This window comes from Lepisosteus oculatus, chromosome 12 (assembly GCF_040954835.1).
Source record: "Lepisosteus oculatus isolate fLepOcu1 chromosome 12, fLepOcu1.hap2, whole genome shotgun sequence".
NCBI lineage: Eukaryota > Metazoa > Chordata > Actinopteri > Semionotiformes > Lepisosteidae > Lepisosteus > Lepisosteus oculatus.
Window position 1 is genome coordinate 23,759,025 of NC_090707.1, and position 21,209 is coordinate 23,780,233.

General features: G+C 35.1%; 1 protein-coding gene across 19 annotated transcripts in view; it reads left to right on the forward strand.

Moving 5' to 3' along the window:
• The window catches only part of pcbp3 (poly(rC) binding protein 3), an 86,357-nt gene that overhangs the window by 38,438 nt on the left and 26,710 nt on the right, over nt 1-21,209 (forward strand). The window contains exon 1 of one of the 19 annotated variants that reach the window (XM_015359295.2): nt 1,749-1,853. The exons of the other annotated variants lie outside the window; for them this stretch is intronic. The gene's annotated coding sequence lies outside the window, so the exon portion shown is untranslated. Of the gene's footprint in view, nt 1-1,748; nt 1,854-21,209 lie in introns of those variants that run through there. 19 annotated transcript variants of the gene reach the window in all.

Consider the following 21,209-nt stretch of genomic DNA (forward strand, 5'->3'; position numbering starts at 1 on the left):
TAGATTATTGCTGACATCATGTTTTGTCCTCTGCGTAGATTTTAGACATTCCTTGTTATAGCAGAATCTAGAGCACATTTAATGCTCTATTTGTGCTATTTTTCCAATAGGCTTAAAGTTTTAGTGAGTGCACTGTAAATGAAAGGACTTATTACATGAATACTAGAAGACTATAAATCACTATATAGTACATATTCTTACAATATTATGTAGAATTGCCCTTCTTCTGAATTTTATTTGAACATATAATATTGAGCTTTGTAATTATGAAAATTGAGCAGAAGAATATTACTTCAACATATTACAGAATACAAATTAAATAATGTATAATTGCAGGTTGATTGTTGCAATAACTGGTACTTTACATGGTTAAAGAAATAGATTTTTACTTATAAACTGCAGTATTAAATGTTACAAATCATAGCTTAAATATATACTGTATATTAACCTAATATAATTTATTTGTTTACCGGAGTGTTTAACATATACTGGAAAGGTATTATTTTTACCATTAATTCTTCAAAATGTGGCATTACAGTAAATATATATAATTGCAACATTAATATTATTTTGTTTATTTTTTTTAATGGCTTGACAGATTTTTTTAATGGCCTTTTCTACAATGTGGCTAAACATATTTTTTTTAATTATTAATTTTTATACTACTGTATATATGTGTATGTAACAAGCATTGATAAACAAATATATTTCATTAAATAAGGCTTAATGTAACCCTGTGTCAATTAACTAAATGTGAAGTGTACTGTGGTCTTCTTGTTTTACACAAGTGGAAAATGTGTTTATTCATATGAAATTGTGTTTGAATTATGTTGCCTTTAAACCTAAGGACAAGTTGAAGCCTTGAAAAGAGTTAGAAAGACATGGAAAATACTATGTTTTATCAAACTTGATGTCTGCTCTGTCTTCTAGATTGCTAAAGTAAAGCTAACCTGAAGGATTCAGAATATTTAATTTATTTCTAACACAAACACACTGAAAACACAGCAACTTATTTGATTAAAAGTGTGATGGATTTCAATCAGTGCCATCGTGACGTAAAGTGGTTCATTCTGATTTTCTATGTCCCAAAACTGTTTTGAAAAGAAAATCCATTTTGATCACTTGTTTCACTTCACGCTGGATTTTTCCATGAATTAATAATCCTAACATGGCAACAATGAAAGGGGTAATCCCAGAAATTCTGAGATTAGTAGAGCAGTACAGCATGATGTCTGGGGTTCACTACAGTGTCAGCAGGCTTTCCTGAGCCTTACTTTCTCCTTTTCATTAAATGGAAAAAGTGCTAGATAATATATCAAGTGAAAGTGTCAAATGAGAAATAGTTGAAGTAAAGGCTGAAACAAGGGTCTTAGTGAAATGGCAAAGCATAGTCAAGTCAATTGATGGGTAAATACTGTATCGTAGGGTCCATGCTTACATGGTAGGAACTGAAATATTTAATTATTTGAGATGCAATGATGACCCTTTGACTATGTCATCTGATGGAACCTCTGTTGTGCCAGAGCAGTGGTGCAGTCTGTCAGTCCCCCAGGGCAATCCACTATGTGCATGTGGTTCATTTTTTTAAATAATAAGAGCTGATCTAAAAATGATAAAAGCGCCAGTGTTGGAGCATCTCATCGCAGCAAAATAAGGATTTAGGGGATTTTTTTTGTCTTTGTGAGATCACGTGTACTGATGCCATAGTCATATGACCACATCCCAAGACCAATGAGGTTTTACGGTTACTATCTGGGCAGAGTGAAAGAAGAGGAAAAAATACCCCTCTGTGCTTTTTTTTAATCTTTTGCAAACGTCGAAAGTGGTGACCATCTGTCCGAAGCTGCACCAAGGTAAAGTCTTTCAAATAAAACAAATCAGTTCTAAGGGAATATTTGTTAAGAACTGACAAAATATTTGTATTTGTTACAGTAGATACATTATATGTATAAATCAATAGGGTTATTTGTCAATACTACTTTGATTATATTTGAAGGACCTTTAGTAGAGTTATAACTGAATAATTACGGCTTTTTTAATATGAAGGGCAATATCCCAGTATGAAATTTGGACGCTACTATTTCTGTTTTGAAAGCTAATGAATAAGCTTTATAGAACCTGCCTTATGATTTAACATGCTAAGTATATATATATATGATATATATTTTGTGAAACCAATATAATAATCTCAAAATACATAAAATATGTAGGATTAATAATTATCACATCAGATTTAACGATAGTTCTGTGAAGACCATGAATGAACTGTTTTAGGCAATATTTGTTAGGATTTTTAAGAATTGTTGTGATTGACTGACAGAAATTGATTTACATCTAATCAGTTTTAGTTCCTGGGAAGGTGCAATAACATAATACACCTTCAGAATTGCTACACTTCTGGAAGAACTGCTTCATGTCACTCTTGGAAATATGCAGATTTTAACAGGGTTGAAATAGTTTGATATTTTCAGAGAGGTGTTTTTGTGATTGGTTAAAGGTTAAAGGTAATAAATGACAAAACATAGATTAGAAGATTGGGTTTACTTTTGCATGTGGCGTACATAATGAGCCCAGTATAGTTCTATGTAATTCTGAGTAATACTTTACTGAATGGCGTATACTGTTTCATTCTTTGAAAATCCATGTATTTTGTCTCTATTTGTGCAAGGACGATGACCTTGTTAATCCTACATTTTATGTAAGAAAGTCTCAATACACTTATTTATGAAGGTAATGATTGTTTTGTGTATAGGTGTTGCTTGTGATTCTAAAAACATACAACTATAAAAAAATAATGAAGCACTTGCTGTCCTTAATTCTACTGTCTTGTAACCTTTATTGTTTGGGTATTTCTAAATTTAATGCAATAATTACAAAATACAGAAGTTATTATTTTACAAATATGTATTTCTAAAGATATAAACAAAATTTTAATTTATGAAGTCTAAATTTGGTACTTTATGCCAACAATATTTTACAGGCGTTGCTGAAAATGAAATATTCTACCAGACCTACAACATTAAATTACAGATTTATAATTTTTGTGAGATTTGAGATCAGATTACTCAATGTACGAGCCATGATTTTGTAAAGCTCCATGTTTGAAATAATGAGTCTCCTTATGTTTAGTCATCAATAGTAACATTTAATCCATAAACCCAGCTTTGTGGTGTGACATATGCTCAAGTGTTTTTACAAAAATTCTCAATATGAACCAAGACACAGTCATATAAGACATTAATAGCATTTCTAAGGTATAGTTTTTTTCTGAATGTTCTATGGATGATATAATATAGGTTAAGTAATATCATGTAAACGTAAGGTTTGTTCCTCCAATACTGTTAAAATAAAGATGATTTATGGTACTTTGCTTAGATATTGTCCATATCGTTGTCTCCAACTGCCTGTAGTTGATTTCAGTTTTGTGCTGCCTATTTGGTAATACCGTTAACAGTCAATATGCCCATTGTTCCATGGTCAGCCTCAACAAGGACTGCACTTAATTTTTCCTCATTGCATTTTTTAATCTCCATTGTACTGTAGATTCGAACGGAAAGGCAAGAACAATTCAAATTATTTCGATAGGCAGTTTTGCCTCTGTGCCTTGTGCATACACAGTGTGAGCTATGTGCGCTTGCTTGACTGTAATTTAGTCTGAGATTTAAGTAAAGGAGACTTATTCGGGCTGACAGTTTTAGAGCCTGCTGTCAGGCTATGTAGGGATGGCACTCTGGAAAGATGCACACTGCAACAAAAGGGTCCTCAGGAGCTGTTCACATATGACCGTACACGTCACGTCGGCTACAGTGAAGAGGGGCAGCTCACCCAATGGCTGTGGGAGGGAAAGTGCCAGGGTGAAGCTTTTAGTCACAAACTGTAGACTGTAGGCCAGAGATTAGTTCCTGTTTTGGGTTTTCAAGAAGGGATGGCTGTCTTCATTGTACATTGCACATTTCTAGAAGAATATGCCATAAGGATGTATGTTTTAAAGAAATACCTTACATTTTAACAGAGGCCTACAATGCTGAAATTTGTTTAATACATCTATCATTTAATCTTAGATGTTAATTTACCCAAAATTAAACTTTTCTTTGGCAGCTACAAGTACTTTAGTTTTGTGTGTTTCCTCACATGTACTGTATCAAGCAAAGATTAAGTACAGTGTTTCTTCTTTCACCTACTCCCTTTCCCAAAGCACAAGACAAAGCTTTCCTGCAATTCAATCTTAACATGTTTTTGAAATCAGGATTGTGGAGAACAAAATGCATTGGAGAACAATCTAGAGAAGTGTCAGTGATTGTTTTATTGATTTGTTGATTATTATATTGCAAAAGAATCCCCCGTTTTAATACATTATGTGTTCAACCTTTGACAGACAAAATTTTAAAAAATGCACCTCGAGTTACCAACGTAACCCGCTTTACCATTGGGGTTTTTGCTTAATCAGCTACATATCTCTTATGCTCATCTTTGCGCATGTTTACTTTTTGTAGCTACAGTATTTACATATATTGATTAGATGAATAAAACTCTGATACTGTAATAATCAACTTTTAGGAAACTCATCAATATTTTTTAAAAAATGGGAAAATGATAACACTTACATTAACAAATATTCTTAAATTGAACAACTAATAAACATTACTAATCACTAGTGCAAACAGCACTCTTGTTATTGCTGATGTATTGCTCGTAAGTTTGAATCAGTTTTTGCAGAGTCAAGTTGTGCAACCAGAATGAAAAGGTTGTTTAAAAACATGGACAATCATGTTCTTCTACCATCCAACGTTATATGTATTAAGGGCTGTAGAAAAATCCAACAGACTGAACACCATTTCTTACTATACATACTGTACTGTATATATAGCCCTATACCTCTCACTAATTATGGCCTGGAAAAAAGGATAAATAAATAATAGCACTCATTGGTGGAATTGACCAAGATATTATCGATATACTGTGCATCAGCAACCCCCATTTAAGACTGCTTCAGATACAGTAAGCCGTTATAGTGAAAATATGTGTTCTCCTTCTCTGGTTTACAACAAAGCTCTCTGTGAAAACACTTAACAAGAAAAAGCACAAGGAGTTGTGAAGTTGTGATGAGATTATGTGTGTTGTTTCTGTTAAGGCTGGTACAGGACTACCATGTGATGTCAGGTTGTATATAAAAACTAGGTTTTGAAGTTCTAGGTGTAAAAGGTAAAAAGGGCAGTTTCTAATTTTTATTTTTATTTTTGCAAAGAATAGACTTTGTGTAGATAAATACAGTAAGATCGATAAGAATCTCAAGCTCCATATAAAGTTTATCTAGTTTTATCTAGTCTTCTGTTCAATATACTGTAACTGCTCAAATTTGTTGCTAAAATGCATTTGGTTGTTTTGTTCAGGCTCTTTTAATTTGATACTTGATTTGATTTTAATTTGATAGGCTCTAGCTAGAAATGTTTCAACATTTGGATAACATTAAGGGCATTTATTTAAATACTGTAATTCAACTGGAAACTAAGCTTAGCACAACTCTTATATTCTCTGATTCCTGTGCTGATTGGTGTTTTTAATCTTCAAAAAGTAGATGGACATTATTTTAATGGAAAATAGCACAATACCCCCTTCTGCCAAACTAAGACTTTGGTTTGACCCCATTACATGCAAATTAATATTCAGTTGAAGAAAATGATACTCCAGTCATGATCACATGCTCAGATTTTTCTTTGTCACCTTTCCTGGCAGCTAAACCTATTTTTAAAAAGTGGTAGCATCATGGGATATTTCTGATGAAAGTACCAGTTTACTAGTTCACTAATGTATTTAATGAAAGGCCATTACTGCAATCCAAAAAATAAAAATTAATTTGAGATAAAATTGGAGTTCATGGCATTATAGTTGAAATTAAACTGCAGTCTCACTGTGGCATGACAGCAGCAGACTTTCTATCTTAGCTGATATTCAGGTGAAACTGCTTACAGTGGAAAGTTGAAAAGACAAATATATTCTTACAGTAGCTTACCAAAATGTAGAACAAAAAACCTTTTTGGTTTTCAGCCGAAGATACAGTATGATTAAGACAATTGCAGTTTTTACTGTTTGAAACAAGTGAGGTGTGATGAGTAAAATCGCGTATCACTATGCATAAACTGTACAATAGAATTTAGCAAAATATACTGTACAATGCATCTTAAATCACCTTTTTTCTCCTCCACGTCATGAAATAGGAAATCAAGGTAATAACAGATATAATACCATATTTACCCCCAGATAATTGAAACCTGGTATCTTGTCTGAAATGAAGTTGTAATATAAATGTAAATGTGTTTTTTTTAATGGTTAATCCACCTTGTAGTTTCTCTCAGTATCTTTAGTGCTTAAAACATGTAAAATATGGATTACATCACAAATGCAATTACCTTCTTATTCTACAGTAGTTACATACTGTAAATGCTAGGTGACATTTTATTTTTCATTTACATTTTTCTATGACCTTCATCAAAACTAATTATATGCTAATTACCCTTAATGAAATCAAGCGTTGTGATAAAATGCTTAACTCTGTATGGCAAGAGCTTAAGTGACTCTCGATATATTAGCGCTGTGGGAACCCACATGTCCTAGGTCCGTGACGTCTCCAGTTATCCCTTGAAGTGCCACATTGCATCTGTAACCTCCTGAAGGCATTTTCTTATGATCAAATACTGTAACGCTGTATTAATCTGGGTGTGTGACTTTTTTGACATGCTATTACGATGTAAAACATTCTACAAATGATTAAATCTGCTAGGTTAAGAAACAAAATCAAAGATGAAAACACGGATCAAGGAATCATCATAGGTTTTCAGTATGAAACTTGATATATTGCCAAAATGAACAAAAAACAAAGTTAGTATTGGATACAACCTCCGGGGCATAAACCTTATCAGACAATCATGGTTTTCTGCTGTTGACTGTTAATGGGATTGGTGCTTCAGTCTCTTAGATGCTCTATTGTATTCATGTTAGGAGAAAGAGCTGGGCACAAAAAGAAGTGTAAAGTCTTCTTGAAAATGTGTCATTGTATTGTAGTATTGTATGGTCAAGTGTTGTTCTGTTGGAAATAAATATTTCCAGGCTGTCAATGTTACAATTATTCCATGCTGAAAAGAGAAGAAAGAAAACACCACGTTTCGACCGTGGAGCCTTCTTCAGGTGTGAGGGCTGTTTTCAGCATGGAATAAACCTATTACTTGTTCCTTTGCAACCTAGGCATGCTGACGCAGCTAGCCACCTGAATGTTAAAATTATTCTGCACTGAGACTTTCTTGCATTAAAGAAGATTCTTGTCTACATCACACTGCCTAAGCTTGTTGGCTTGAACAATACAATAGTCAGCTTAATGCTCACTACAAAGGCTCCACATACAGTACAGTATGTTTTATCAGTTGAATAAAACATTTCACTACTCTTCCTGCTGCAAAGATTTTCTTTGTCCCTCAGAAGAAAGTGGTGAATTTATTTCTATAATGCACAAACAATTTATTAATTGAAAGTCTTGTGCTATAGACATTATAGTCTGAAAAGATGATATAACAGTCCAAAGCTGGTGTGTTAACCTTCTATCTTCCAGGACATGCCTGTACCTAACAGATGTAGCTTCCTGATTTATGGGATTAATCTGCTGATTGTATAAACAGTAGATTTCACTCTTCTGGCGAGTTTTGTCACAGGCTTGTGAATATTGTAACTTGGCAATCTTCATTTTTCAGATGTAGCATGTTGTTTTTTTAATTATTGTCATTAAATGTACAGTAGTGCTGGAGTAGCTATTTTTAATCAACTTGTTCTGAGAATGTGAACTCAACTCTAATTTGAAACTGAGCACCTGGTGTTTCCATGTGATCAAGATTCAATATTTTGTTAGGAGTAATAATATTCAAATAATTATGCTCACTGTTTAAAATGTAAATAACATTCCCTGCCATCTGTGGTCTTACGTCTAACTCACTCTGCTTCAAGGTTTTCTCTGCAAGTTGCTGCTTTGATCTGTTTTATTAGTTGAAGTCTTGGAATACTGTATCTCAGACCTTCATAATTGTACTGCATGATTTTGTGCTATAAAACAAACAGACACCATTTAAAATGTTTAAAAATGTACTTTTAGAGATATGGTGCAGCACAGTGGTGTAGTGGTTAGCATTGTTGCCTTGCAAAGCTATGGCTCTTGGTTCAATTATAAACCTGCATGGAATATTTCATGGCTTCAGGGAAACTTCCCCTCTGCCCTGGTGTGAGTGATGTCTGTGTGTGCCCTGTGATGGACTGGTGTCTTATCCAGGGTGTATCCTGCCTTGGACCTGTTGCTTGCTAGGATAGGTTGTAACTTCCCCTTGACTCTGTTTTGGATAAAGCTATTAGAAAATGGATTGATTTTAGAAACATTAATTAGAATTAGATCTGAATAATTAACACTCTTTTGAGCACAGGCATTTGATATGATACTAGCAAATCTGTCTTCACCATATAAAACAAAGGTTTTAATTCTGATTAATCATACATGCCTTTTAAGCAGAAAACAATAGCAGAAGCTTAGTCTTTTATCTTATAATGTAGTTCTTGAATTAGAAGTGACATTGTACAAATCAAGAGATGTTATTTTGAAAAGAAAAACAGTTTGAAGAATAACTGAAATAGTTAATTATTTTAATCTTTCATAGTGTTACACCATTACTGACTTAAGGACATAAATGTAAAAATGTTAAATTGCAAGATAAAACATGTATTCAGAAAGCTTCTCCATGTATTCATACAGCAAGTGAATGCACTTACTGTATTGTTCACTGTTCTCTATATTGTACTGTAGTACCAATCAACAAAGATGGGTATTCTGTAAAAAGAATGCCATTATCTGTGAGAGCCTTGAAGTTAAAGAAGTCCACAACATGATACTTGCATCACCATCACACAGTGACAATTTTTTCTTTCTACAAAACAGCAAGACAGCGCAGACACAACCGAATTGAAATCTTCCTTCTGCATAATGTCAACTAATGATCAGTTATAATCAACTATTATCAATAATCAAGTACTAAGCTTTGTGTTTATAATTGACTATTTTGTGACAGGGTTTTTTAAAATTTAATTTTAGTTTGTACTGTCAATGTTGGAACCATTGTAGCTCAGGTGGAAAGGGTATCTAGCTCCTGACTGGAAGGGCCTGGGTTCAATCCCAGGTAGGGGCAAGCAATGTAACTTGCTTTAATTCCTTCCAGACATCTCCACTCAGCGGTCCACTCAGCCTGCTTTCCAAATGAGGACTGGGGGTTAATTCTTCTGGGGGTAAAAGGCTGGCAGGAATGTGATGCTGACTACATCACCTCCACTTCCAGTGTTGAATGGTCAAGAAAAATGGTGGCCCTTGCCCCCCATTCCCCTTGGACCTTTATGGCCTGAAAAGGGACCTACCTACATTTTCACTGTTACAGTTGAGTGTCAGAACAATTGAGTAATTTCTGAAGCTTTTTCAGTGACAAATGCACAATAATGCAAAACTTATTCTTCTTTACTTTCTCACTATTAATATTTTCCTCTGAATAAAATGTGCAGTAATGGTTTTATTTTTTACTTAATGCAATGAAGCTTAGGCTGCATACAGTATGCAACTTGAAAGAAGGGGTTTGTCTTTCTTTTAATATGTTTTCCTGTTGTATCATAATGAACTCCATTAAACAAGGCAATGTTGCATGTTTAAAATTCGATTTAAATAGTTGTTTAGTTTCGGTTTCGCAGCATTATCTATTTCTACTTGAGAGAAAAAAACATAACACTAATGACAATTAGGAAATATATACAAGTGAATCTCTCCCCTGGGTTTTTGCTTTAAGGTACATGCTGTGATCTGTTAAAAGCTTAAAGTCTCCAAAAGTACCAGTCATTTCTTTGGGGGGTTGTATAAGGGGGAACTATTCTAAATTCAAATATATTTGAATACAAAATATGTAATGGTCCAGGTCTGCATAAAGATAATATTTCTTTTAATGCCAATGCTTTATTAATGTCTACTCATGTTGTATTTCACAGTACATTCCCACAACAGATCTGGCTTACTGCAGATGTTTGTGGATAGGCAATATTAAAATGTAATAATGAGTCTTTGGATGGAAGGATTAGAGAGAACAGATGATTAAGGATTGACTCAGATTATATTTCTTTCTGTTCCTAGGGCTATTTTTAAAGGCCTCCATTTTTATGGGAAGATATATTTCCGCAGATATAAAACAGTATTGAAAATATAACAAAACTAAGTTGTTCACTGAAGATTTATCTCTTTCTTTAAAGTCTAGTTTGGTTTTACTAAAAATTGTTCTCCATAGTTGTAATGCCCTACAAAACGTCTATACCGCAAGTTGCTCCTTGGATCCAGTTGTATTCCAGGCCTCTGAAAGCGATCATTATTTGTTTGGGACTTATACCAGTAAATAAACAAGAAATGTCCTGTGGTAGAATATGTTATTGGAAGGGTGTGATCATCCGGTAATCACCTCACTGTCACATGAAATAAAGAATGTCATGAATAAGTTGACATACTGTAAAAATAGAAATCCTGTGATTATACTGCCTAAAATTTGCTCCATCTAGTTTATCCAATAAGCTGATACTATCAGTGTGCATGAGACCACAAAGCTAACTTAAGGTCTACCTGACCCAGTAGTGGCCATTCTGGTATGACAACCACTTTGAATCAGTAAATAAAAAGGATATAATGTTATTAAAGCAACCTTTTATTTTCATACCTTAGCTTACATATCAACATTGTTCTCCATTATTTCTCCTGCTGGGAGTGAAGTAAGTTTGTAACTGATCACATTTGACTAATTATTCTAAGTGAAAGACACTTATAATCTCACCAATATTTACAGTAATACCTGAAGAATTAAGTCAGTTAACATTACTTTTTTTTATATGGCAAAAGTAAATCAAAATAAAAGATGACAGGGCTGCAGGAAAAGAATGGAAAATACTTGACAAATAATGTAGAAGTAGACAATGCCACAGTAATGGTGGTTACCCTTTTTATTAGAGATTTAAATCACTAAAAGCTTTCACAATCTAAATTTAGATATGTAGTGCAGTCATTTTTATGTTGTGTAATCTAAAATGATTTATCAGAAAAATATATAGTTACTAACATTTTCCATGTCATGCAAATATCCCGTGGAAGCTCTGTATTCCTCTTTATTCTCATGCTTTGCATTGGTGTTTATTTCACTCAACACAAATAAGAGCTTAACAATATAATGGCAGTCTACAAAATCCTTAGTGCATTTCTGAAACCATGCAAATTGATCAGAAATCTCAGAAATGCTGGCACCTCAGGAAATTTAGCCTGAATTTTCATTTTAATTAGAACATTCATAGGGCAAGTGTGCTTAACAGAAATGGAATGATCTAAGTCGGGGACAGGGCCTGCTGTCTTTGTCAAATACAGTTGGTATATGGGGAAAAAACTCTTTGCACAAGAAAGAAGTCCTCACACAGATCAGGTTAAGTAATGCTGAAAGAGCACACACTGCTGGAGGAGAATGCTGTCTCTCTTGCCGTTCTGCATTCCTCTTACCTGACCTGGCGCATGCCTAGGAGGAAGTGGATGACAGTAATGGCTGGCAATGTCAGCTGTCGACACGTGAGTCAAAAGACGCCTGCCCTCCCTTTTAGGATGGATGAAGCAAGGCTTGCTTTCAGCACTTACTAACAAAGACTTATGAAAATGGGTGACTGAAGTTGAAATGGAATTCCTTTAATTTCTTGAATACTAAAGATTTATAGTTTTATTCTTAAAATGCAGTGAGCCCTTATAAAAGAAGGACATTCGAAAAACATAGCACACTTGAAAATTTCACATCTACTGTACAGTAGGTCTGAAAATCCAAAAAAGAGAATGCACTGTAATGATTTTCTTTTGTACAGGAAAAATGAGAAGTGCATGATGCATATTGAGGAAAAACACATTTGTTTCTAAAAGTTGTTTTCTGCCATTTTTTTAAAACAATATACTGTATACTGTACATACAGTGTGGCTTCAATTTTATTTCTAATTAATATTGTTGCAAATAGGTCATAACTTCAGTTTCTTCTAAAAGAACATTTCAGGCTGGCTATTTTACATCTTTATGGCATCACAGGAAAAGAGAAAAAAATTCAGTTATAATTCAACTTCAAGAATACAGTACCTGTTGTAAATGACTTGCAATGGTTTGTAATAACAGTAATATAGAAGACATTACAAATATTTATTGTGATATCCAGTATTTCCAGGAATTGCTCTGGTAGCACAATACTGTAAATGAAAGCCAAAATTCATTATGGATTTATGCAACAAGCAGGAAGCCATTCACATCAATACATTTTAGCATATGTTGCTTAAACTAGAGCTGTTTCTCCCTCAGTTGTTCGCATACAAATGTATAGTACTCACTCAGCCATAAATATCTAAGATCAAATGGATGTCATTTAATGATCTCTTGTGGCTTAGGTATCAACACCAAACTTCTACATAAAAAAATTATAATGACAATATCTGTTTTTTGAAGATGTTTCCGGCTACTGTATTATTATGAAAAAGAGAAATGTTGGTCATTAAAAAGTTAAAGATTAACATTTTTTGTCATTATCTAATTATCAAGTTACACTTTATGGACAATATACTGTACAGTACATGATTAGTTATCCTAAAGGATTATTATCGTACTATTAATATTTTTACATTTTAAATGATTACTGTACTCATGTATTGCAAATTAATCTGTCAGAATGAAAATTCACACCTCCGAATTTTAAGAAAGAACAAAATAATGAATACTCTCAGATTCAGACAAGTCAATCTGAATTCATGCTTTCATGTTTGTCAGTTTACTCTGGTTTAATGTTACAAGTCTATGAAGAAGAGCATGGCAGTTCAAACACTATCTTAGAATGCACTTTAATCTTTTACTGTAACAAGTGTTCATCCTTTGCCTTTGCTCCTTTGATCCATTATTTACTAATTTTGCTATTATAATTTATAATACATTTATTTGTAAAATTGGAAAAAAGGCACATGGCCTGAGGATGTAATTTGTCCTGAAATCTTCTACGAGCCACTGTGTCTCTAATAAACACTGTCGCTTTTCATTATCCATGGCCTCTTGATTCAGTGACAGGGCTAGTGATCTGTTTAATACGATAAATCAAAGCCCTTCCCTGTCTCTGCCCCACTGCCAAATCATTTTCTTTTCAAACTAAAATATATATATTATATGAAAAACTACATTTGGCCATTTTTCATTCAGGCTTTGGGTAAAATCCCAAGGAGAAAATGTGTAGTTCAAGAGTTCCTTCCTCTGTATTGCATTTCATGAGGCATTAACCAGCTCAGAAAAAGACACAGCAATACTACGTACATCTGGTTGTGGTTTGGTACTATACAATTTTAAAATGTAATTAAGATTAAAATGTAATAGTTTTTATCAAACATGGGAACATCAGAGAGCAAAAGGATCTACTATGCTATTCCTCCTCCTCAACAGCATGCAAACCCTTTAGCCTTTCCCATTCCTTAATAATAAAATTGGCACATTAATTATTAGTTGTTAATTGAAACAGTTCAGAAGTAGTGAATAAAAACAACGTATTGATAAAAAAACAAAAAACAAACACTGGAAGACATTCTGCTTTGCAGAGATGTAGAATTACACAAATATCAATGTCAAGATCACTGTTTTCATTACATACTGAAAAACTCGTTTTGTCTTGCAATGTTATTACAGTCAGTGTACTATAACAATTGGATGTACTATGACAATTGAACATTGGAAAGTAAGTTAATTTATGATATATTACATAGAAAATATTACTAAAAGGAATATATTCAGGTTTATATTAAATATCTTTTAGCTACAAAATCCTCAGTTAGCCATTTATTTTGATATCAATGTTTGAGAAGCACTAACAAACCTAAACATACAGTACTATGAAGTTTTGCAGCATCAAATCTATTAGTTCAGATCTGCTTTCTCAATCCATTTTAAATTCTTCTGTCAGTGACCCTCATCCAACTAGACTTGAGGACTCAATTACCTGTATGTTTCACAATTCCTCCCTGTGGCATTTTCAATGGCTAATACAGTATCTGAAACAAACCAGTGAAGTGTCATATTCACATTACATCACTCATATACACATATTGTTTTACATTTGGTAAAAAAAGGGACACTAAGGACACTAGTCTGTCTGTTTGCCTTCATGCAACACTGTCTTTCACAAGGTTTTATTTTGGTTGAAGCTACTGTGACTGAAGAAGGGAAAAATAATCTTGTCAATCTTTTTCTACAATTCATTATCTCTGAAATCCAGTTATGAACAGCACTATGTTCTTCTTGTTTCTGAAGTCCTGTGCAATGAGCTTGTGTTCTGAGCTTTTTCAGTTTAAAAATTAAGAACATCTTTAGCTTTTATTTTGTGATTCAACCTCTGACAATAACTTACTGTATGTACCCCTGTGATTTGTAATGCACTTCACTTTGTACATATTTCTTCATCCCCTTTGAAGTTATCTGAAAGGATCACTAAAAAGAAATCTGCCACATGTTCCTTGAATCATATTCCCACTGCAACTACTACATCATGGAATACTGTATCGCCAAAGGTTTCATCTTAAACAGATCATCTTAATTAATTTCCTATTGCTGTCACGAACAGTTCTTTCCGGGCCCTATGCGGACGACACGATCCAGAATAGTGAAGACACAAGGGGAAAAATGGTCATGCAGGAAAAGGGTCTGGAGACGGGGGGCGTGTCCATGCAGTGCAGGTGTCCAGGGGAAGTGAATCCAGGCGAACAATCCATGTAGGAAATCCAAACAGGAAATCAGAAACAAGCGCTGAAGTCCATAGCCAGGCAATCCATCCAGAGGGGGGGAACAGGAACCGGGTCGGAACCGGCAAGGGGAACCAGGAACTAGGAACAGAAAGTTAAAAGCATAACGGAGCCAGACGCAGGAGTAAGGTCCACGTCTAGCTTTTAAGGGGGAGCGGGATTAGGGACCAAGTGCAGACAATGGGGCTTAACAAGGAAGGGCTGGAGTGCCCTTAAGAGGAGGGGTTAGCGATCCTAACAATTGCCTAGTATTCACTTTTTAATAACATCACTTTATTAACCCTTTACAATTTCTTGCATTAGGAATTATCTTTTTGCATACTCCAGCTTGCTCTCCATGAGACACACAGACACACAGATAGGGAGAGAGCCTGTGGTCAGAGCGCAGGGTCAGCCATTGTACAGCACCCCTGGAGCAGTTGGGGTTAAGGGCCTTGTTCAGGGGCCCAACGGAGTAGGATTCCTCTGCCGGCTGTGGGATTTGAACCGGCACCTTAGCCACAGAGCCACCGCTCTGCCCCTGTAATACAGTACATCTGTGATGTGTGACCATGCTGTTTTCGAAAAACATTAATTGGAAGTCTCTTCACTTCTTGTTGGGAAACAAGTGTTCTCCACAAGCATGTTCCAGAGAGTTACAAGGGTTAACTTTATTCATTGAATGAATGCTTGTTCATTTGTTACCACTAGCCAAACAAGGTTCACCATAACACAAAAAATAATTTAAAAAATCAACATGAATTATCCACACCCTACTAATCACTTCAGTGGACACAATTTCAGTCACTGCCATTAGTCACACCAGAAAATTGAGTTTAGTTGGGGCTCAGAATATTTGTTTCTAAAAATACAACAAAAATTAGTCAAGATCAGAGGGTCTCTTTCAAACCATACGAGTCATTATTGACTTTTTCCCGTTTAACCACAATGTATTTCTTTTGAATTTTAAGCTCTACACAGTATGAATTGTTTTGGATCGTGAAACCCCTTGATGAAAAATTTCTCAAATACCTATTATTAATATATTTATAAGAACTTTAACCCCTCTTTAACATTAGTCTATAAGTTATAAGAACACAAGTAGATTCACCAATAAGTACATTGTTAAACATGAAGTAATCCCCTGGGTTTTTAATATCTGTGAGAAAATTAAAAACTTCATTGTCATTTCCTCACAGTCTCTTTTGTTCTGATTACTTCTGTTGTCTTCATTTTTTATAATAATGATAAAAACAAAAAACTCATATCATACTCAAAATTCATATTCTGGTTTTCATCACGAAGCATTTTACAGCACCTAGCTAGGTGACAAACGGCAGACATTGTATGACCACAGCCCCACTACATAGCACATCAGCTGGAGAAGTGAGAAATCCCTGAATATATTTAAGTTTTTAAGTTTTAAGTTTTAATAGTTTTAAGCAGGGCACCAGCATTAGAAGCCCTGCTCTTATGAATACTGCTATGGCTATGGCATTTTTAATGACCAAGTGACCTCAGTTTAAAAGCATCTCCTGCAGCACCCCTTTCACCATAGTAGCGGCATAGCTTTCTGACAATTATGGTATAGAGGGAAGAGCACTGCCTAATGGTTACCAACAGCATTAACAGCAACAACCTGGTTTCCCCCTAGGCCCAACCAGATCCACCCTTGCTTTGTGCCTGAGATCTGTCAGGCAAGAACAATGTGTTGATGAATTCATTGTTAGCGATTCACCAGCACAGTAAAGACTATGCTTTAATACTTAAAATGGAATGGCTTCAAAACAAATTAAAGACTTATTATTTACAAAAGAAACAATATCATTTTACTTATAATATTTAACCAACAGTGCAGAGATTAGCCAGCAGACTGCTTTTCCCTCTGTAGCACAGTTGTAAAAAAACTATGCCCCCACTATGGTGAAAGGGGAGCTCTAAGTGTTCCTGATTACTTGGCCACGGTGCCTTGTGGTTCAGACCTAAGTAATTGCTGGTGATGGAAGGAGCACAGGTATTTCAGTATTTCAACCTGAATGTACTTTTCTTGTTTATAGTTGCATTAATTCTAAAAAAGCATTCAGACTTTAGAATTATAGAATCAAACAAATGAAACCTTTAGTCAAGAGGTTCATGTACCTGGATCGGCTCTGGTGAAGCGTAGTTCAGGACCCTATGCAGACAGTATAAATAAGTGGAGAAGGACACCAGGGGAAGGTACAGCAGGATTAGGACGGGTTGACAGACAGGGGGTGGTGGCGGCAGTGACGGCAGTGATGGTCCACAAGTCCAAAATGGGAAATCCGGGGTGCAGTCCAAAATCCAAAAACCGGGTGATCCATCCAAGACAAGACAGGGTTAAAATCCAAAATGGGATCTGGAACAGGAACAAGGAGTTAAAAGGGAGTAACAAGGCCAGGTGCTCTGAGCCCCTGGCTCAGACTGTCAGCACTCCGGGGTATAAGGCCTGCCCTTGGGCTTCCCACGAGCCCAGGGAATAGGCAAACCCTGTGGTGTCCATCTTCCAGTAGTGAGCCAGGAATAGGGAAAGCGCCAGGCTTAAATAATAAGACACAAAACAGGGGGCAGGTTCACATAATCAACTAAAATACGAAAAGGTCGGAGTGCCCTTAAGAAGAGGGATCATGATCGTGACAGTTTATTTTTAATATTATGATAAATAAGAGATGTGAGAATGTGAGAATTAGAATTTCATATCTATTTTCTAATAATTGTTACCTTAGGATGTTCATTGCTGTAAGGACGAACTTATACTGAACTATTCCCAAAAGAGGAAAAGCACATTTATTTTGTCTGCTCAGGAAGTCGTGAAATAATTTATTTCCCCAATTTCTTCTGTGGTATAACACCCGAAACAGCAATGAGACAATCGGACAGTTTAATTTAACAAAGGAACCCAACCCAAAAGTGCTAAAACAGTCTTTTCTTATTTTCTTATTTTTTATATATCTATTTCCTTATACAGTATCTATTATTTTTGAAAAAAATTGAAAAAAAAAATATTTTTTTCATTACTGTCTGTAACTTTCATTCGGTCACTTTATAATAAGTGACTGTTAATAATCAATTAAATGTTTTATAATGAAACTATTAAGATAAAATGTTGAACGTGCTCACTTCATATACTGTACATTCAATATTAACAAGACAGAAAATTGTTTCACTTCATGTATAATCTAATTCCAAAATGTCGTCTAATTGAATTTCAATTGATGGCAAAGATGAACATGGCACAAAGAAGCCAGAGTTCTCAAAGTTTCTGTGACCTTTGGCTACTTTTTTTAAAATGTGAGTGCAATACTGCAATCTTTTACACATAATCCTAAAGTTTGTGAAAGGATTTTCATATACTGTATTCCACATATACGAAATCTAAAATGTTATTAGATGTTATTCTAATAAAGTACCAATAATAGTTAAAAACTAAACCTGATGAAGAAATGACGCATTGTTTAAGGATCATTGTTCTGCTGCAAAATCAACTTTTGGTCCGGCTTCAGGTCATGGACAGATGGCCTGACATTCTGCTCTATAATTGCCTGATACAATGCAGAATTCACAGTTGTATCAATGATGACAAGCTGTCCAGATCATGAGGCAGTAAAACAGCCCCAAATATCACAGTCCCACCACCATGCTTGATGTCTGGGATGCGGTTCTTCTGTTTGAAAGCTGTTTTTCCACCAAACATAACATTTCTCAGTGAGGCCTAAGATTTCTTTCTTTGACTTTTTTGTCCAGAGATCCAGAAAATATCATTCCAGAAGTCTTGTGGATCATCGATGTGCTTTTTAGTGAACTTCAGATGAGCAGCAATGTTCTTTTTGGAAAGCTGTGGTCCTTCACATCCTCTACTGAACACCATTCTTGTTTAGTCATTTTATGATAGATACAGTACAGTAAGTTATTAACACTTAAGTTAGTCAAGAACGGCCTGCAGTTGCTTGGATGTTACTCTGGGGTTCTTTGTAACTTCCTTGATAATTTTCAAATTTGTTCTTAGAGAGATCTTCGTAGGACAACCTCTCATAGGTAGAGAGATTATGGTCTTGAACTTTTTTTCCACATTTAGATCTGTCTGACAGTGAATTGTTTTGTAACCCTTTCCAGACTAATGAGCATTAATAACACTTTTCCTGAGTTCTTCAGAGATTTCCTCTGATTGTGGTGTGACTTATTTCCACACATCTGTATGGTGAAGACCAAATTCACAACATTTATGATCTGTATATGGGGGGCTCCTTCCATATTCCCCAGGATCTACTGTCCCTAATTTTAAACACCTCATTTAGTTGAGCTAATGAAACGAAGTATTTAATTACTTTTTCATATCATTGTGTTTTCATACATCATTTTGTTTCAAGAAAGATAGCATAAATCCAATAGGATATTTTCAGAAAGATAAAGATTGATTTTGATTCTTGAAGGCTATCATGATAAAACTATGACATTTCCATAAATATCTTTGGGGTTCATAATTTTTTTTCTTGGTACTGTACTTTTATCTTGTTGTTAACTAAAGTTCTGTCTTAAACTAAGGTTTCTGCTGGAAGAGGTGTTAGTGGGGCCAGCAGGGGGCGCCCACCCTGTGGTCCATGAGGGTCCTAATACCCCAGTATAGTGATGGGGACACTATACTGTAAAGAGGCGCCGTCCTTCGGATGAGACGTAAAACCGAGGTCCTGACTCTCTGTGGTCATTAAAAATCCTAGGGTGTTTCTCGAAAAGAGTAGGGGTGTTACCCAGGCGTCCTGGCCAAATTTCCCATTGGCCCTTACCAATCATGGCCTCCTAATAATCCCCATCTATGAATTGGCTTCATTACTCTGCTCTCCTCCCCTCTGACGCTATATAAGTGTAAGCAATTATTATTATTAATTAATCACTGTGCTTGCTTGAGAAGAAAATGAACATTTATGAAGTGTGTTGTGCACTAATTACTCTAATTGCGGTATAACAAAAAAGAATTCTGGCACTAGAGGGACCACATAGTGTGACTTCAAGTCCTAGGATGATCAAACCCTAAAGTAGAAGTGGTTCAGATGTACAGTTACATTTAACTGTAAAGGGAATGTATACAAGATGAGATCACTTTATTAGCCATATACAATTTCTTGCATTAGGCATTTGTCTTTTTGCATACCCCAGCTTGCTCTCCATGAGACATACCATACAGGCAGAGAGAGAGAAGCTTGGGGTCAGAGCGCAGGGTCATTTATAGCCATTTATACCATGCCCGTGGAGCAACTGGGGTTAAGGACCTTGCTCAGGGGCCCAATAAAGTAGGATTCCTCGGCTGGCCGCAGGATTTAAACTGGCAACCTTCCAGCCACAGGCACAGATCCTTAAGCACCGTGCCACGCACCTACAGTATCTATATCACAAGAATGTTATTCACATTATTATAAAACTATAACATATCATTTTTAATTTTTGACAAATTATGTTCTAAATATTTAAAGTATAAAATTTGAAATGGATCGTGAATTTTAACCCTTCCCTTTCATCATAGTTATCAAGTTACACTGTTTCCTACAGAAATATGGAGTGAGCATTTTGTAGCCTGTAAATATGAACACGAGCCATTCACCCATTTTCAGTATCCTTAGATGGCTGCAGTGTGTGCTGAGCCTTATCCAACCAAGTACAAGGAGGAAGGCAGTAACATTCTCTGGAAAAACTCAAACTCAGGACTCTAGACCACTAGTGTCCCCTGTGCCACTGATGTAGAGTATCATTATACAAAAAACTCTTTGACCTCTGTAGTACTGAGATATGTGAAAGATGCAAAAACGTCTTTGTAGAAAAGTCATGGGGTATTGTTATGATACTTTGAGATTTAGTCTTTATAAAAATAAGCACAGTTTAAAATTTGAAAACTGAAATACATAAAACTACCTATTAGAATGCAAAGATATTTAGAAATATTTGTTATATGGGAAGGGTTATATTTTCACCCATTTCCAACAAATGGGGGTCCTTAAAAAAGTGAAGAATAAGATTAAATAACCCTGCCACTTACAGTAGATATACTATATAGAAATATATATAGTTCCATGTACATACGGTGGAAGATATTTGATAATGTTCTTTTTCATTTCTTATGAGTGGGGAGTGGGTCATTGTGACAAACAACTAGGTATTAATAGAGAACAGAAACCACCATTTACTAGATACAGTACTGTAGTTACACAGACTGATATAGGAGAAGGAAGTGACTTTAAGTAAAAGACATGCTTACAGACTGAAGGTTTTAATATGGATTTATCTGTATTGATGGTTAATTAGATTCACTTGGTCTTAAAATTAATCACAAAAAGGAGGA